Source organism: Episyrphus balteatus, chromosome 3, assembly GCF_945859705.1.
Source record: "Episyrphus balteatus chromosome 3, idEpiBalt1.1, whole genome shotgun sequence".
NCBI lineage: Eukaryota > Metazoa > Arthropoda > Insecta > Diptera > Syrphidae > Episyrphus > Episyrphus balteatus.
In genome coordinates, this window is record NC_079136.1 from 117,747,288 (window position 1) to 117,764,227 (window position 16,940).

The following is a 16,940-nucleotide window of genomic DNA, read 5'->3' on the forward strand; positions in this document are numbered from 1 at the left end:
TTTGTATACAATTAATGTGCAATGGAAATCTGAATGACGCTGATCTTTTGGTTCGGATAAGTAAATACATAAACAAATTTTCGCTTTTTACATTCAACAAATTTCCTATTATTTTATTGTTTTTTTGGCATATTCCAACTACCCACGCTTTCCCGCGAATTTTTACTTTTTCGAAAAAAAATGTGAACTAAGGCGAAGTGTAGTGTTGTATATAAGTTTTTTTTAATTATTACTGGCTGAACTTCAAAAATACGTGAACGGTCTTACTTTTCATTTTAGAGTTTACATTATTGTATTTTTTCTGCTACCCTTAATTTTAAATTCTGAGGAATCATCTGCGAAAGTATATTATGAATGCTCCTTGTGCTAAGATGAAACAATATAGGTCCTAGAATACTGCCTTGGAGAACACCGACTTCACTTCGAAATAATCTGCATAGTACGATTTTCTCTTCACCAATGATTGTCAAAGCCTTGAGCAAAATTAACTATCGGATGCTTGTTGAGTTTTTTAACCTGTTTAGTAGAAATATTTAAGATCCGTTATTGGCTTAGGTACGTATTTGGTTTAAAAGAAAAAAAAAAAAAGTCCCATAAGTGACCGTTCTTAAATTCATTAAAACCTTACATTTTAATAAACGAGTATTTCTTGAAAGCATAAACTTTTTAAAACGCCTTAGTCTCACCCTCCTAATTTTTTTAGGATCTATCTTTATCTACAGAATTTAAATTAAAACTTTCAAAACACTAAATTTATTATTATGTATTAAGTTTTAAATAAACCATTATCTGGGTGGCAATGCAAATATTTAGTCAACATTGTCTGTCTAATGAATTTCTCCAACTCTTTAAAAATATTCATTTATTTCAATCTTCCCTCTGCAACCAAACTATATACCAACATCAAGCTAAGATGTCTACTTGGCTTCCTCATATAAAACATCCATCAACCCCTTAAGCATTATTTCATTCAGGTGGTATCAAAAAAGTCGTTCCCCCATTTAAAAAAAAATAAACCACTCCGCTGATAGAGTAAAAAGCCCCATGCATCAATTTAAAATGAATTTCAAATATTTATTTGCTTAAAACACTCACACTTTTGCCATACGTAAATGTCTATGAATGAAATCCAACTTGAAACGAAAAGATTTAAGTCCTTTTAAAGTTTAAAAAAGGACGAGAAAAACTCTTTTCTCTTCATCATTCATCAAAATTGAAATGACCTCAAACCTAAATGATGATGTAAAAAAAGGTCCTGACTCTCTATGTACATGCAAATTTTTATAACCCTTATGTTTGATGTGTCTCTCCATTTTTATAGACTATTTAATGGTTTTTAATTGATCCCTAAACCTTATCTCGACTTGTATTTAAAAAAAAAGGGCAAAAAAGGTTGTTTTTTGGTAGAGGAAATGGACTTTTAAGTGCTTTCGATTGATAATGTCGATTCTCAATTTGTCAATTGAGTATGACAAAGTTTTTATGATGTGTTATTTTGATGGAACTTTAAATTTAAGCAAGTTAAAGGACCCCGGATTTAGAGTAGAGAAAAAGTTAGTTTCGTTCAGAGCTGATCAAATTAACGGATTTGTGGTATTTTTCAACTTTATTTCAACTTCGTTTATGATAAGTAAGAAAATGCACGTAAACAAATCAAATACAAGTTCAAACTATAATTTCGATTAAAATCATTTTGCCAGTGATTGACAAAATAGAAAGAAAATCAGTTTTAATCAGTAAAAAAAAACTAAGTGTCATTATACTAATTTATATTTAAGATTATGATTTCCTACAAATATCGTGTGATGATTTCTTTGAAACTGGGTAAGGCCCATTACGTCACCAAATACTTATCATGGTTGAAGCTTACAACAGCAAAAAATAACAACTCTTTAAAATCTAATTAGCACAAAAATTTATTATTTTTATCAGATTCCTTTTTCTAGGTATTAAAGATTTTACAAAAATGAATTTAAGTATAAAAGAAAAAAACTATTAATAATAATTGAAATAAAATCATAAAATTTGATAAGATAAAGGGTAGGTCTACATATATTAAAAAAAAAAGAAACACTTCAAACAAATAAATTATATCTCTTTCCGATATAAAATCTTCACGTGCTTCAATTTTTTTATTTATTTTTAACTGAACCGCCATAAAAAGTCTATGATTTATAAAGAAAAAAAAATGAAAAAAAAAAACGGGTTAAAATCGTTTAATTATTTTGTATCGGCCAATTTTCAATCGATTTTCATAAAAAAAAAAAAAAAAACTGTAAAAAAATGTATTTTTGAAATTCTTCGGTTTATGGAATCTAGGTTTTTTTTACCATGGTTAAACATTTTATATCGTTGGAAAGGTTTGAATGTCTTCTTTTCAAAATAGCGAAACAAAATTGAAGAAATTGAAGTGTTTCCAATGACACCAAAATGTTCTTTTTTTGGTCCTAAATCCATATTTTGGCGGTGTAATGAAATTTGTACGATAAATTATAAGCTTGTTATTATGTTCATTCATTTCACTGTCTTATTTCAATTTGTATTAAAAAAAATAACTCAATATAACACATTCAGTATAACACTTTTTAAACGCATGCATTGCATATAATTCATATACAAAGACGCATGTGGTTTTTGTTTTTGCTTATCATTTTCATGAACCAAATACAAATAGGTTTTTTTTTTGCTGTTCAAAAAGGGAAATTTTTGATACTTTAATAAAGCCCCACGAAAGTATTTAAAAAGCTCACACAAACAAAATGGTTGTTGAAATGACTAAACTGAGTGTTGTCTATGATAAAATGAAATTTTATTTTAAATTAAATTTTGTGATTTAAATTCAAATTTTCCAACTGACAAACTATGAAAAATAATAAAAAGTAGGTATGTATTTAAAATATTTTGAATGAAAATCACACAAAAAATATTACCTAATAAGTGCCTCCGCAAATTCATGAAAATATGACTTAAATGAATTAAAGAATTAACAAATGGTAAGTTCGTTTTTACTTACGATAACCATTATTAACGGTACCTGCCATAGAACCGTTTTTTTTTTTTTTTAAATCAGATTTGCTCCGAAACTGCTTATTCGATTTCAACGAAACTTTTTGTGAAGAAGCATTTATATAATTTAATATAAAATAAAATTTCGAAAAAAAAAATAATTTTTGGATTTTTTAAAAAATGTTGAAAAATTTTTTTTTTCAAAAATCAAGTTTTCGGGGACATTGAATTTTTTTGAAATTTTGTTTTCAAGTGTTGATTAGTGATTTCTACAAAATGGCATACCAATTTTATTTTAAAACTTTTTTTCCAAAAAAATAGTTGTTTAAAAAACGGCTCTAACGATTTTGAATTTTTTTTTTCTAAAAATCCCCCTAACTATATCAATTGGAGGGCAATTTTATTTCAGATTTTATTTTATTTTTTTGTAAAAAACGAATTTTATTTTTTTTTCCAAATTTCTATATAAAAAGAGGTTGTCTGTAAAGCCGTTGTGTGCTTTTGTTTAAAATGAGTCAATTGAAGCGTTAACTTATTTCAAACAATCATAATTTACAGGAAAAAGCTAAAAAAAGCAAAAAGACTTTTTTTTATGTTCTCAGGCTATGGAATCAATTTTTTTGTTTGACAACCTATAAAAAAATGTATACCATGTGAAAGCTTATTATTTCACCTTTCACATGACGTATCAATATTATTTCAAAGATGCCCACAAGAGAAGTTAGAATTTTTTAAAGTCAACCATGTCAAATTTCCAGACTGAGATTACGGTACTTCCCACACTGTTGGCTGTTCATGATCAACAGATCTCCACTGGTCATGGTCCATCTAGTCATGGTCTATCATTACTCTTATACTTTATTCCTGTATCTATTAACGAAAAAAAGATAAAACGATGAAAATCGGTTAAAAACGGTCAAAAAACGTGTTTTTTAAAAACTTGTTTCTCCCGTTATTTAGTCAAAACTCGCTCGTTTTTCGAAAAATAATTTTTGGATTTTTTAAAAAATGGTGAAAAACTTTCGAAAGTTTTCGAAAACGGGACATTGAATTCTTTTGAAATTTTGTTTTCAGGTGTTGATTAGTGATTTCTACAAAATGGCATACCAATTTTATTTTAAAACTTTTTTTTCCAAAAAATTAGTTTTTTAAAAAACGGCTCTAACGATTTTGAAATTTTTTTTTTCGAAAAATGCCCCTAACTATATCAATTGGAGGGCAATTTTATTTCAGATTTTATTTTATTTTTTGTAAAAAACGAATTTTATTTTTTTTTTCAAATTTCTATATAAAAAGAGGTTGTCTGTAAAGCCGGTTTACGGACGATGATTTTACGTGATAACGTCGTCAGAAAACAGGTTGTGTGCTTTTGTTTAAAATGAGTCAATTGAAGCGTTTACTTATTTCAAACAATCATAATTTACAGGAAAAAGCTAAAAAAAGCAAAAAGCTTAAAAAAAGCAAAAAAACTTTTATTTTTATGTTCTCAGGCTATGGAATCAATTTTTTTGTTTAACAACCTATATAAAAAAATGTATACCATGTGAAAGCTTATTATTTCACCTTTCACATGACGTATCAATATCATTTCAAAGATGCCCACAAGAGAAGTTAGAATTTTTTAAAGTCAACCATTTCGAATTTCCAGACTGAGATTACGGTAACTCCCACACTGTTGGCTGTTCATGATCAACAGATCTCCACTGGTCATGGTCTATCTAGTCATGGTCTATCATTTTCATTACTTTTATACTTTATTCCTGTATCTATTAAAGAAAAAAAGATAAAACGATGAAAATCGGTTAAAAACGGTCAAAAAACGTGTTTTTTAAAAACTTGTTTCTCCCGTTATTCAGTCAAAACTCACTAAACGATTCCAAATTTTTGCACATGTATGCATAAGGCCATAAACCTACATATTCTTTAAGTTTGAGATTTTTTGAACGCTCCAAAAAAAAGCTAAAGATCAAAAATTACCCAAAAATACCAATAAAAAAAAGGTGTTTTTCAAAAATTCATATTTCGAAACACAAAGTGTTGGAAAAAAATCCGTATTAGACCCCTAATTTTTTTTTCTCTCATCTTTCACCTGGCATCTTAAGAATTGTCAAAAAAAATTTTGTTTACCCAAAATCATCATTTTGTCATAGCCCCAACACGTGTACAACGTTCAAACAAAACGTTATAGCTTAGTTTCAAAATTTTTTCTTAAATGCAGTTATTCTTAAATTAATCTCATCTATCTGTAACAAAAAGAATCAACTCTCTACGACTTCGCATTTAGATTTTAGCTCAAATTTCATCTTTCCGTTTTACCCCTGTTTACCCTATTAAATGACGAAATTTTTAAAAATCCTTCATTATCTTTCAAATAAGCTATAGAAGATTTTTGTATCTCTAACAGTTTTTTTTTAACTTTTAATTGAAATTTTTTGCCGCACTGCGAAAGTGCGAGAGTGTAACGTTAAAAAATGGCGTCAATTTTTTGTGGTGGCTGCTATGGTTCATCGATTTATAAGACGTTATCACGTCAAAAGTCTTAAAAAAGAGCAAGCTCGTGCGACCCAGTCGTGCATTTTATGTTTATATGTAAGAGGTCCTCTATTTTTAAGATTTTTATGTAATAATGTGATGTTCACTTTTGAATTTTTTTAGTTTTCCAAAAATGAAAACAGAAATCATTTTAAAAAATAGCCTTTTTCTGCTTTGGTGAAATATAGTAATTTTTAAGTATCTTATGGTTGTGGTTGGCCTTTCAAAGGCAGTGCCGTGGGATGCAGTTCAAGAAGTTATGAACTAGCAAAGCTGCGACTTGTCCGTTGCAAGTTTTTGCAACCTAAAGCCAAATTTTTATCTTAGGTGACTGAGGTTAAGCGTAGGTAATTACCAGCTCCGTGAAACCAGAACTGCGACCTTAAAATGTTGGCACTTAACTAGTCTAGTTCGTTTGTCCATTTTGTTTCCAAGTTTTTAAACCCTTCAAAAAGAGCGAATTCTCTTTTTTATATAAAAGTCTGAAAATTCCTTTCGTTTAGGATATATTCAAAAAGAAAATTTGTACCTACTGAAAACTCAGTCTCCAAAAATTCCCTAAAATTATTTTATATTTCAAAAATTTAAACTTCCACCAAATACAGGATTTGCTGTTGCTTGTGGAACTGCATTTTGTTTTTTATTTCAATATCTACAAAGCTGATCGCTGGTTGGGTAAGATTGCCAAGTAACTTGGCGACGAAATCAAAAAAATCAAATCAAAAAATGATACGATTATTCGAAACCACTTAATGGTTAAAACAAACAAAACTTGTTAACTTTAAATTTGCTTTATTTTCTTCTAAAAATACCTTCAAGCTATGATTTTCCCCAAAACACACACAAAATCAATCTATTTTTTTTTATTTAACTCCAATAAACCACAGAAAACTTTCACAGTCATAAACATTTAAAGAAAAAAAAAAAAAAACAAAACAAAAAACATCTTCAGACCTATTTCCTTATTATAAAATCAAATTTTTCATCCTGATCAAAGGATATTTTATTTTTATTTTTCCTTTGAGGTTTTCTTTCTAGCTCCTCTTTTTACCTCAAAATAATAAATAAAAACGAGAAAAATGAAAAAAAAAAAAAAAAAAACACATAAATTTGTCAACTCTCCTTGAAGTTGTCTTCAAAATAAGAAGAAAAAAAAACATACGGAAATAGTACAAAAGGATCCGCATTTTTAAAAATGAAAATAAAATACAAAAAAAAAAAAAAATATCCCGAGCCAACGACCGAATGTCGTCGGCAGCAAACAGTTGTATATAACCAAACTAAGAAGTGGATTTCAAGTGAATTGGAAAAAAAGACAAAGATAAAAAAATATCAAGATGGACAATTCGAGAATTAAGGAAGAAAAAACCAGGAGCCTCCAGCCTCGATTATATATTTATGTCTTTAACAACAGTTACAGTTTTTCCTCTTCTTTGAGTTATGACTTTTTATTTTTTGATAAATTTTGCCAAAGGTAAAACATCTTCAAAAGGACTCACAGGACGAATTTTAGGAACAAAAAATACAGGTGAATATCTACCAATTGCAAACGATAAACTTAGCTATATCAAAGGACAACCAAAACTTTTTCCTTTACGACAAACTTTTCACGTTTATTAAATTTTCCACAAAATAGGTATGTCTGATGGTTTAAATGTTTACACACAGGATTTTGAGGTAAAAAGGAGATGAAAATGAAAACGAAAAAGAAGACGAAGAAGCAGGCAAGTCTTAATTAATAACGCCAATTCTCTACTTGAATCCTTTACAATGTCAAATTTAATTGACACCACCTGGTCGACGACGAAGAGGGAAAACTCCTTTTCAAATTTAATTTCTCTGTGTTCTATTCTATATGATGTTTCATATTAAAACAAACACGAAAAAGTAAACAAACAGAAGTAAAAAAAAAAAAAAAAAAATTAAGAAGGAAGTTTGCTAATTTGCTCCAAGTAAACACAGACACCCTCCGAATATTGTGGCGTACAATGACGTACCGTCGCGTCACTTTTCTGCTTGCTACCGTGTCGCCTGTCGTAAATTAACCTGAGGAGAGCGAGGAGAGAGAGTAGAAGGATTCAAGTCTGTCATTTTGGAAACAGCACGGTTTGGTGGGAGGAAATTAAAAACTGTATAGCCCACCACAAAAATAAGAATTGATCCTTGTTTGCTGTGGCTTGCTCTATATATCCTTGGATTTTAGAACTCAACCAGCATCATTTATCCATGCTTTGAAGTGATTTTTCTCTGCAAGCATTAACACAGAACACAGCAAAAAAAAAAAAAACCTTAAGTACACACTTATCGAGAGGAAGTGACTTTTATTGTGGTAAATTGATTGAGAAACGCGACGAGAGGGTTAAATTCGAAGGAGGCTTATCCTGGTTTAGTGTATATAGGTACACCAGACATCTTACCTTCGTCATCTTCACCGTCCCTCGCCACCGTTAAGACATCGTGGACTCTGTGTGATGAAAAATTGAAAGAAGAAAAAAATATATCCTTCGTCATTTTTTTTTTTTTTTTTTTTTTTTGATTTAACACAAAAAAGAGACGAAATAAGTCAGCGATTTGTCTGGTTTCAGTGAGAGATTAACCCCACGACTATAGGTACTCAAAGGATTTTCTTCTCAAAATTTAATTTTGATCACCGTTTGTTTGTTCAAATTTGGGGTAAAGGGAAAAAAAGGATATTCTTCTTTTAAGGATTCTCATTGAAGACGAAGAAGAAGCTTCATCATTATAAATCGCATGCCGAATATCCTTTCAAGAAAAGAAAACAAGGATCTTCAAGGATAAATAATAATATGAAGATGTCTGATGGGTTAACTTTTTGAAAGCTTTTCCTCTATGACGCGATATTATATCCTTTTTCATCGTCACCTTTTTGCCTGTTTTATTTTTTTTTTTTTTTCTTATTATTATTTGAATTTAAGGAGCACAGGAAGGAAATTTTGTGAGTTCAACCATTTTGATGGCTTAAGTTGTACGTAATATCTACATCGTGCTGCGTTCATACCGTCTTTGACAGAACTGACAGCAAAAAGTTGTTCATCTTCTAAGAAGTTGAAATGCAGTAATGAGGCATTTTATACTCGCGTTATTTTTCGTTTTCTTACTTTTTGAATATACTCGTAAGTATATATGTGAAAGAGGAACATCCTTTTTGACGGTTTTTTGAAGATAATAAGAGAAGAATGAGATGTGTGGTGTGGTATTGCGGATAACAGGAAGGAAATTCGATATATGTGTGTGTGTGTGGGTAGGGGCCTTTATGCGCGTTGGTAAATAAATAATTTCTTAATTAAATGTTTCCTGCTGCGATGCAAGTTTCAAACAAGAAGAAAACTTGGTTTTTTCGTTTTAAATTGAGAAAAGTTTTAGATGTGGCAAAGAAAATTTTATTAAATTTTAAATAAATTTTCTTTTAAAGAAAAAAGTTTATTTTTCTTTTTAAAATAAACTTAATTTTTTGTTTTTTTTTTGTTTTAACAACTTTAAAGAATTTTTGAATTTCGTTAAATGGAAAATATGATGGAATCTTTAGATCCCTAAAAAGATTTTATTGTTTGATTTTTATTTTGACTATACAGCAAAGCCAAAAAAGAGGGTTATGTGTTTTGAAAATATTCATCTGTTCTACCATAACTTCTTAACTACTTATCAGAATTTGAAAAATGAGGTATTAAAATAACCGTTTTGCTTGGCCAATAGTTTTACCCTATTTAAAGTTCTATTATATTCTGTATGGCACCCTCTATAGAATTTAAAAATTTTATTTTAGGGAATGTGCACAAGGAGCAAAGAACTAGGTACTTAAAGGAGTTTTTCTAGAAAAATTTGTCAAATCCGCCATTGAGATTTTGATAACACAGGAGCATTTTATGTACACTACAGACAAATTATTTTTCTCCGAAACTTAAAGTTTTTTTTTTTGAAATGTCGTATTTTTAGTTTATTTTATACATCGGCTTTTGTTATAAGCCAATACTTTTAAGGTATTTGTTTAAATGTCTTTAAGAAAACCGTCACGTACAGACGCGTGGATTACATCAACAGGTTTTTTAATACAAAAATTAAAATGACCTAAATCGCTAACAATGGATGCTCAAAATTTTCAAATCAAACGAGTTTAATTCGCTTGTCCACCTTTTTTCCCTTAAAAAAAAGTCTGAAAAATAAAAAAATTTGAGATAGAGGCATAAAACCAATTGCAATCGTTTGTCCACCTTGAGTTCTTTGTACATACCCTTATAAATACCAAATGAGCGTTTGTCTATCCTTCGTCTAAGAAATTTTCAAAAACAATTGTTTTATGTCAACTTTCTAAAATATCAAAAAATAATTTTTTTTTTTTAATTCAAAATCCAAAAATTATTTTTTTTTTTTTCAAAACTTCAAAGGGTAATTGTTTGTCCACCTTGAAAAATCCTTAAAAAAAAATCATCGTTTGTCCACCCTTCTTCGTTTAGGAGATATTTAAAAAAAAAAAATGTATACTGAAAATTCAAAGTTTCCTAAAACCCCCAAAAAATCCTTTTTTTTTTTTAAAGATCCACAATCAAAATTTTAACTCTTCGACCGTATAATTTTTACATTTAGTGAATCGTCAAAAAAATCAGATGGTTTGAATATTCAGTCCGTGATTAAATTAAATAAAATTAAGAAAGTCACTGTGGTGTATACGTAACTTTTTTTGTACGTTACTAAAATCTTTAAAAAATAAAAATATTTACTTTAAGATTATTATATAAAAAAGTTACGCATATACCACAGACGTCATTTGTTTAGAATTTTTAAATTTATGCTTACACTTTCATGTAAAAATTTTTGTTCAAATCCTTTGCTATATGACAATAATCACAATACCATGCCTAGTTTCATGACTAGTATTCTTTTAATAACAAAGAAGTTTTATCCCATGAATCATCCTCCTGAAAATGCTAATTATACTCACATTTACTTTCAAAAAACCATCGATTTTCAATTCAAATAAAGCACGTTCTTTCAGCCAATAATCGACAATTTCCACAAAAGAAAAAAAAACATTCCAATATTTAAGAAGCAATTAATCTTTGAGGGGGGGGGGGGGAGAGAATGTAATAACTTTTACTCACAGCAGTTCAACCCTAATTTTGCTAAAACACAAATCTGTAATTCATTTTTCATCGTTTCAACTTTTTTTTTTTCTTTTTTGAGGTATTTTGCTCACTCAATGACACAGCATTTAAGAAAAAACTCAAAAACAAAAAATAGGAAATTCCAAAAATAAGAAACTCTGAAAAAATAAACTCAAGAAAAAAAAAAAAAAAAACAGAAAAATGACACAAACCATTCTTTCTCGACACAGCGCACAGAGGGCACACTATTAATAAACATATTTACAGCACTTAACTTTATTTTTTTAATCGCTAAGCAGACATTGGAACAGTTAACATGAATTTGTTGGAAAAAAAAGTAAAAAAAAAAAATAAACGTAGAAGAACCAATCAGCGCAGTGACATAAGGTCCAGACAGACATAAGCTCCACAAAAAAAAGTAGGTATTAAGAAAAAGTAGGTATTAATACAGTAAAATAAGGAGAAAAAAGGGGTAAATCTCGGAATGAATGTTAGTAGAAATTTTTTTTGCTCAATATCTTCCTTTTACCATTCTATAACATACCTCAAAAGTCTAGAAAAATCTCATGTCCGCTTGTCGCGATTTCAAGGTCAAATCGCGAAATGGAGATTTTCAAAATTAGCAAAAATAGGCTATGGTATTATATACACATATGATACATGATTTCAAGGTATTTTTTAATGCTGATTCCAAAAAATCTAAAATCAAGACAATCTGACGTCTCTGGAAAAAGTTATACCTGTTTTTCATCTGTCAACTCATATTATTATAACAGTTGCAAACTTACTGCCGAAAAACCCTTAAAAGGTATGGTAGATGAACCAAATTTTGCATGAAGATCTTAGAATCCATCATTATTAAAAATCAAAACAATCCATTACAAAAAATATATATACCTACGAAATAATGGTATTTTTTGATGGAGGGGCAAATTTTAGGATATGCACTAAAGAAGATTCTTGTTAATCTTAGGAATAAGTGCTAATAGGCTAATTTTTTCATTTTAATCTTTGTTTGGATATTCTTTAACTACCCTCAAAAATCTAAAAAAATCTCATGTCCGCAAGTCCTAATTTTCTTGGTTTGAAGATAAGGTGCAGATTTGAAAAAATTGAAAAACTACTCTTCAGATATTTGTGTCAGATCAACATGAATAAGGTACATTACTTTTCAGGGATGGTCATATTGATTTGTTTGTGGGTTTTGTTGGAATCAGCGTTAAAAAATACCTTGAAATGATATGGGTTATGTTGGTATACATATAAGAATCTAAAATTTTCTTATTATTTTTTTTAAATCTGCAACTAACTTAGTTTAACCTGGAAAATAAGAACTTGGGGTCATGAGATTTTTTTAGATTTTTGACATAAGTTATAGAATATCCAAACAAAGATAGAAACAAAAAAATTAGCCTTTTAGCACTAATTCCAAAATTGTACCAGGATGTTTTTTAGTGCACATCCCAAAATTTCCCCTTTTCTCAAAAAATACCATTTTGTCATAGATATAAATGTTTTTTTGCATTGCATTGTTTTGATTCTTAATGATAATGGATATAAAAACCCTCATGCAAAATATGATTCCGCTACCATTACTTTAAGGGTTTTTCGGTAGTAAGTTAGCAACTGTTATAATAATATGGGTTGAAAGATGAAAAACAGGTATAACTTTTTCCAGAGACGTCAGATTGTCTTGATTTTAGATTTTTTGGAATCAGCATTAAAAAATACCTTGAAATCATGTATCATATTTGTATATAATACCATAGCCTATTTTTGCTAATTTTGAAAATCTCCATTTCGCGATTTGACCTTGAAATCGCGACAAGCGGACATGAGATTTTTCTAGACTTTTGAGTTATGTTATAGAATGGCAAAAGGAAGATATTGAGCAAAAAAAAATTCTACTAACATTCATTCCGAGGTTAAATCCTTATTTGACTGGATTATATTAAGAATTCACAAATTTTAAAATTATTACCATAACTGTACATAATTCCATTTCGAATTATGTTTCACCATATTGGGACATAAGTCCATACCAAAATTTTATGGAGTTATGTGCCACCAAGCATTTTTCATTTCAAAAATCCAACCAAAATTTCCCAAATTCAATCTCCCACTCAACTGGTACATAACCCCTACAAATAAAAAGTGGGTGTTATGTCCCACTAACAAAGCTTTCACAATAAAGGAGGACAAAACTACATAATTAGATTTTGGACTTATGTCCCAAAGAAAATTAAATTGACTAGTTTATTTCAATTTCCAATCTATTTCGCCCCACTGTGCTTCATCGTTTGTTACAACAAAATTCCTTACCACTAACGCGCAAATTTCTAAGATTCTGTCCAAACTTTCAAGAAGTCTCCAAAAGAACACTTCATGGCCAGACATGCGACAAAGAAAAAACACAGCCAGAGAGAAAGAGCCTTGAAAACAGAAAAAAAAAAAAAAAAAAAAAATAAACCCAAACGATGAACCATGTTTTTCTTTACAGTCTGCTATCCTCTTTTGATTATAGCTTGAGGGGGTGGAAATTCTTTTCGTATGGCGCAAGGGCGCTTACTCATGAATAAAACAAGGAAAAGTTCTTCGATTTTTATTTATTTCTGCCTGTTTTTTTTTTTATTTTTTAAGTCGACTAGAAAGTTACCCATGGTCATCTTGAATATACCAGAAAGGTTGGTTAGTATGAGTACTTCTGTGTTACGACGACGTCGTAGATGTAGTCGTCTCAATTTCACCTAAAGCAAGGACAGATAATGTTATAAGCAGCAGCGTTAAGTAAAACGGAAATAGACTATACCTAGTACGACGGGAGCTCCCGGTGCGGTGGATGTCGGCTATACATAGAAGAAAAAGACGAAGAAAAAGACGACTTCGACCGACGACAAAGTACCTACTCATGTTTTATATGAAGAAGGAAAAATAATAATCCTCTATTATTTTTTTTTTTTTTTTGTAAAAATGCATTTTTCATAAGTCCTGCTGCCACACGCTGCTGCTTTTGCTATTTGCTCTGACTCTGATAGTGCTGCGGGTTGGATATGTTTTGGTTGTTTCATGCTGATGAACCCCATGGGGTCGCGTAGATTTTCTTTTCTAGTTTTTTTTTTTTGTTTTTGTTTTTTTCAAAAGTTATATTCCTACTGTGTTTTTCTTTGGGGTGCTAATGTGCAGAATAAATACATATATTTTGTTTGTAATTTATAGAAAAAGAGTCAAGATAGTGTTATGTTGGTGATGATGCACTCATGTGAATGAAGAGTTTTTTCTTTGTCATTTTGTTGTTTTCTAAAAGAAGATAATACAAAAAAAATTAAAAATTGAAAACTTTAGTTTCTCATATCAAAAAATTAAGGTGAAATCGATTTAAGAAATAGGTTTTGTGTTGAAAAAAAAAAAGTAATTTTTAAATAGTTTAAATACTGGCAGCGGGCACTTAGTAACTAGCTCCGTGAAGCCAGAACTGCGACCTCAAAATTTTTGAACCAAATTTGTCTAATTCGTTTGTCCACCGTTTGTCCATGTTTGTCAACCCAAAATTTTCGTTTGTCCACCCTTCAAAACAACAAACGACAAAAATTTGAAATTTTGAAAAAAGTCAATTTTTGAAGATTTTTTGGGACTTTGGAATTTTCAGTACAAATTTTGTTTTTTGAATATCTCTTGAACGTAGGGTGGACAAACGACGATTTTTAGTATACGTGTAGAACTCGAGGTGGACAAACGACAAAAATTTGAAATTTTGAAAAAAAAAATTTTTGGAGATTTTATGGGACTTTGAATTTTTCAGATTTTGATTTTTGAATATCTCCTAAACGTAGGGTGGACAAACGATGATTTTTTGTTTGTATACATTTCTCGAGGTGGACAAACGATTGCCGTTTGAATTTTTGAAAAATAATAATTTTTGAGGACTTTTTAATTTTCAGTATAGGTACACTGCGTACTTTTTTGAGAGTTGCTATAAAAAAATTCTTTTTGGAATATCTCCTAAACAGAGGGTGGACAAACGATGATTTTTGGCATACGTAAAGAACTCGAGGTGGACAAACGACGAATTTTGTGATAAAAATTGATTTTTGGGGATTTTAGGGGAGTTTTAATTTTTCAGTCCAAAATTTGTTTTTCAGACTTCCTATAAAAAAAAAATTGCTCTAAATTTTTTTGAAGGGTGGACAAACGAAAATTTTGGGTGGACAAAACATGGACAAACGGTGGACAAACAAATTAGACAAATTTGGTTCAAAAATTTTGAGGTCGCAGTTCTGGCTTCACGGAGCCACACAGTGTTAATATTTCGCATTTTTCACTTCACCATTTTTATTAGACATTCTTAACTAATATTTCACCCTTTATTAAATAAAGCAAAAGCTAAACATTTATTTTCGTAGAGGTTCGGAAAGTTATTTCTGCATGGAAAAAAGAAAAAAGTTCTTATCACAACGTACTTTTTAGGTCTTGAAGAAAATATAAGAAACTTTATGGAAACCTTACCGATATAAGCGATGCTCTGACATTTGGCAGATGAAAATTAAAAAAAAAAATAGGGATTTCTTTTTTCAAATACGTTCTTTGTGTTTACTTTTATAACCAAACTTGCGGAAATCGGTATGACTTCGAAAAATGTTTTTAAATTTCAATAAAATTTAACAGTTTTTATGTATCAACATTCAGCGTTCACTTGCTACCATCCTCGTTGCTTAACGCTTTAAGCTCAAGTTTAGTGGAATTTTCAAATACACCAATTTTAAACCGACGTTTTTCTCATGGATGTTATGTTGAAATGGCACCAGCTTTAAAATAGAAAAAAATAATCATCAAAATTGGTTCACCCAGTCGTACAAAAAGTACAATCAAATTGAGAACCTCTTCCATTTTGTAAGTCGGTTAAAAAAAAAATTAAATAAAATAAAACTTTAATATACGATTTCTGAAAAATCCTTTTTTACGAAATAGCAATAACATTCGTATTTTTTTGTACAATTTTCCTTGCTCCAAAATATATAAATGCTATAATATGCATCTTTAAACACAGTAAAGTACTAAAAAAAGCAATCAAAAACTTTCAAAAATATATAAATTTAAAATTCCTTACACGCAATTGATTCCATATAAAACTTACACAAAAGTATTTTCATTCCACCAACACAATAACTCACCTGAAAAGAAAAGAAAAAAAATCTCCAATGAAAAAGTATAAAGATAGAATCATTTTTCAACAATAAAACAAAATAAATGTTATTTTCAAGAAATCAATTTCAAAACTCATTAAACACCAAAATAAATAAAATTACAAAAGAAAATATTTTTTTAAGTTTTCTACTTATTATTTTTTGAAAATTCAATTTAATTCACCATTACCTGCTGCCACTTTCGATTAATTTAGAACTCTTTTACTCCTTCCTCCCTCTTCCCCAAAACAAGTAAAAACATTTTCATTTTATACAAGTTTAATCCTTTTTAACTATCTCAATAAGCCTGCCATCTACTTGCTCCTTAAGGGCATTTCATAAAACTGAACGTAGTAAAACTTTCGTGTTCAATTAATAAATTGTATCTTTATTGCAGAAAATTCTCAAAAAAAAAATCACAGACTCAGACAGAAATAAGAACAAGAAGAAGAAACAAAAAAACAAGGATAACAGAAGAGGAAGGATTTGTTTTTTTGGGGAGGAAAACAAAACTTACAAAAGACAAACGGAAGTTTAAATCGAAGATAATAAAAATAAGAAAAAAAAAAAAATAAAACACAAACAATCCATAGGAACAAAGGATACATTCAACTTAAGAAAAGGAAGGACATTTTTGAAACTGTCCATAAGCTTTGTCAACATTAAATCGATATTGTCCAGGATATATTCTGTCAAAAAAAAAAAAAAAAATACAAACAACATATTTTTATGCTGTAAACAGCAGACTACTATAAAACATATCATTATCCTTTTTTCGTCCTTATCATGTGTTTATTTGTAATTTTTTTAAAATATTTCTTCTTCTTTCAACATTGAATTAGGGCAATCACAATTTAAGGAAAAATGAGAACTTAAACGGGGTAAAAAATCGATAAGGTACTTGAAAACCATCACCACAGGACAAAGACACACACACATCCTTTTGTTTACTTTGGCACTGGGTTTTCACAGGACATAAAAAAAAAAACGGTGAGTAGAATTTTAATAAAATCATTTCAAGTAGTCGCAGAGTTTAAGTATCCCCCCAAACCTTCCCATCGCTATCATCAGACCATAAGTTTCAAGGAAAAAGAGGAAAATT

At 29.5% G+C, this 16,940-nt stretch overlaps 1 protein-coding gene across 2 annotated transcripts in view; it reads right to left on the reverse strand.

Annotated features, from left to right (window-relative positions):
- The window catches only part of LOC129913609 (centaurin-gamma-1A), a 338,022-nt gene that overhangs the window by 161,801 nt on the left and 159,281 nt on the right, over positions 1–16,940 (reverse strand). The gene's annotated exons all lie outside the window — the stretch shown is intronic.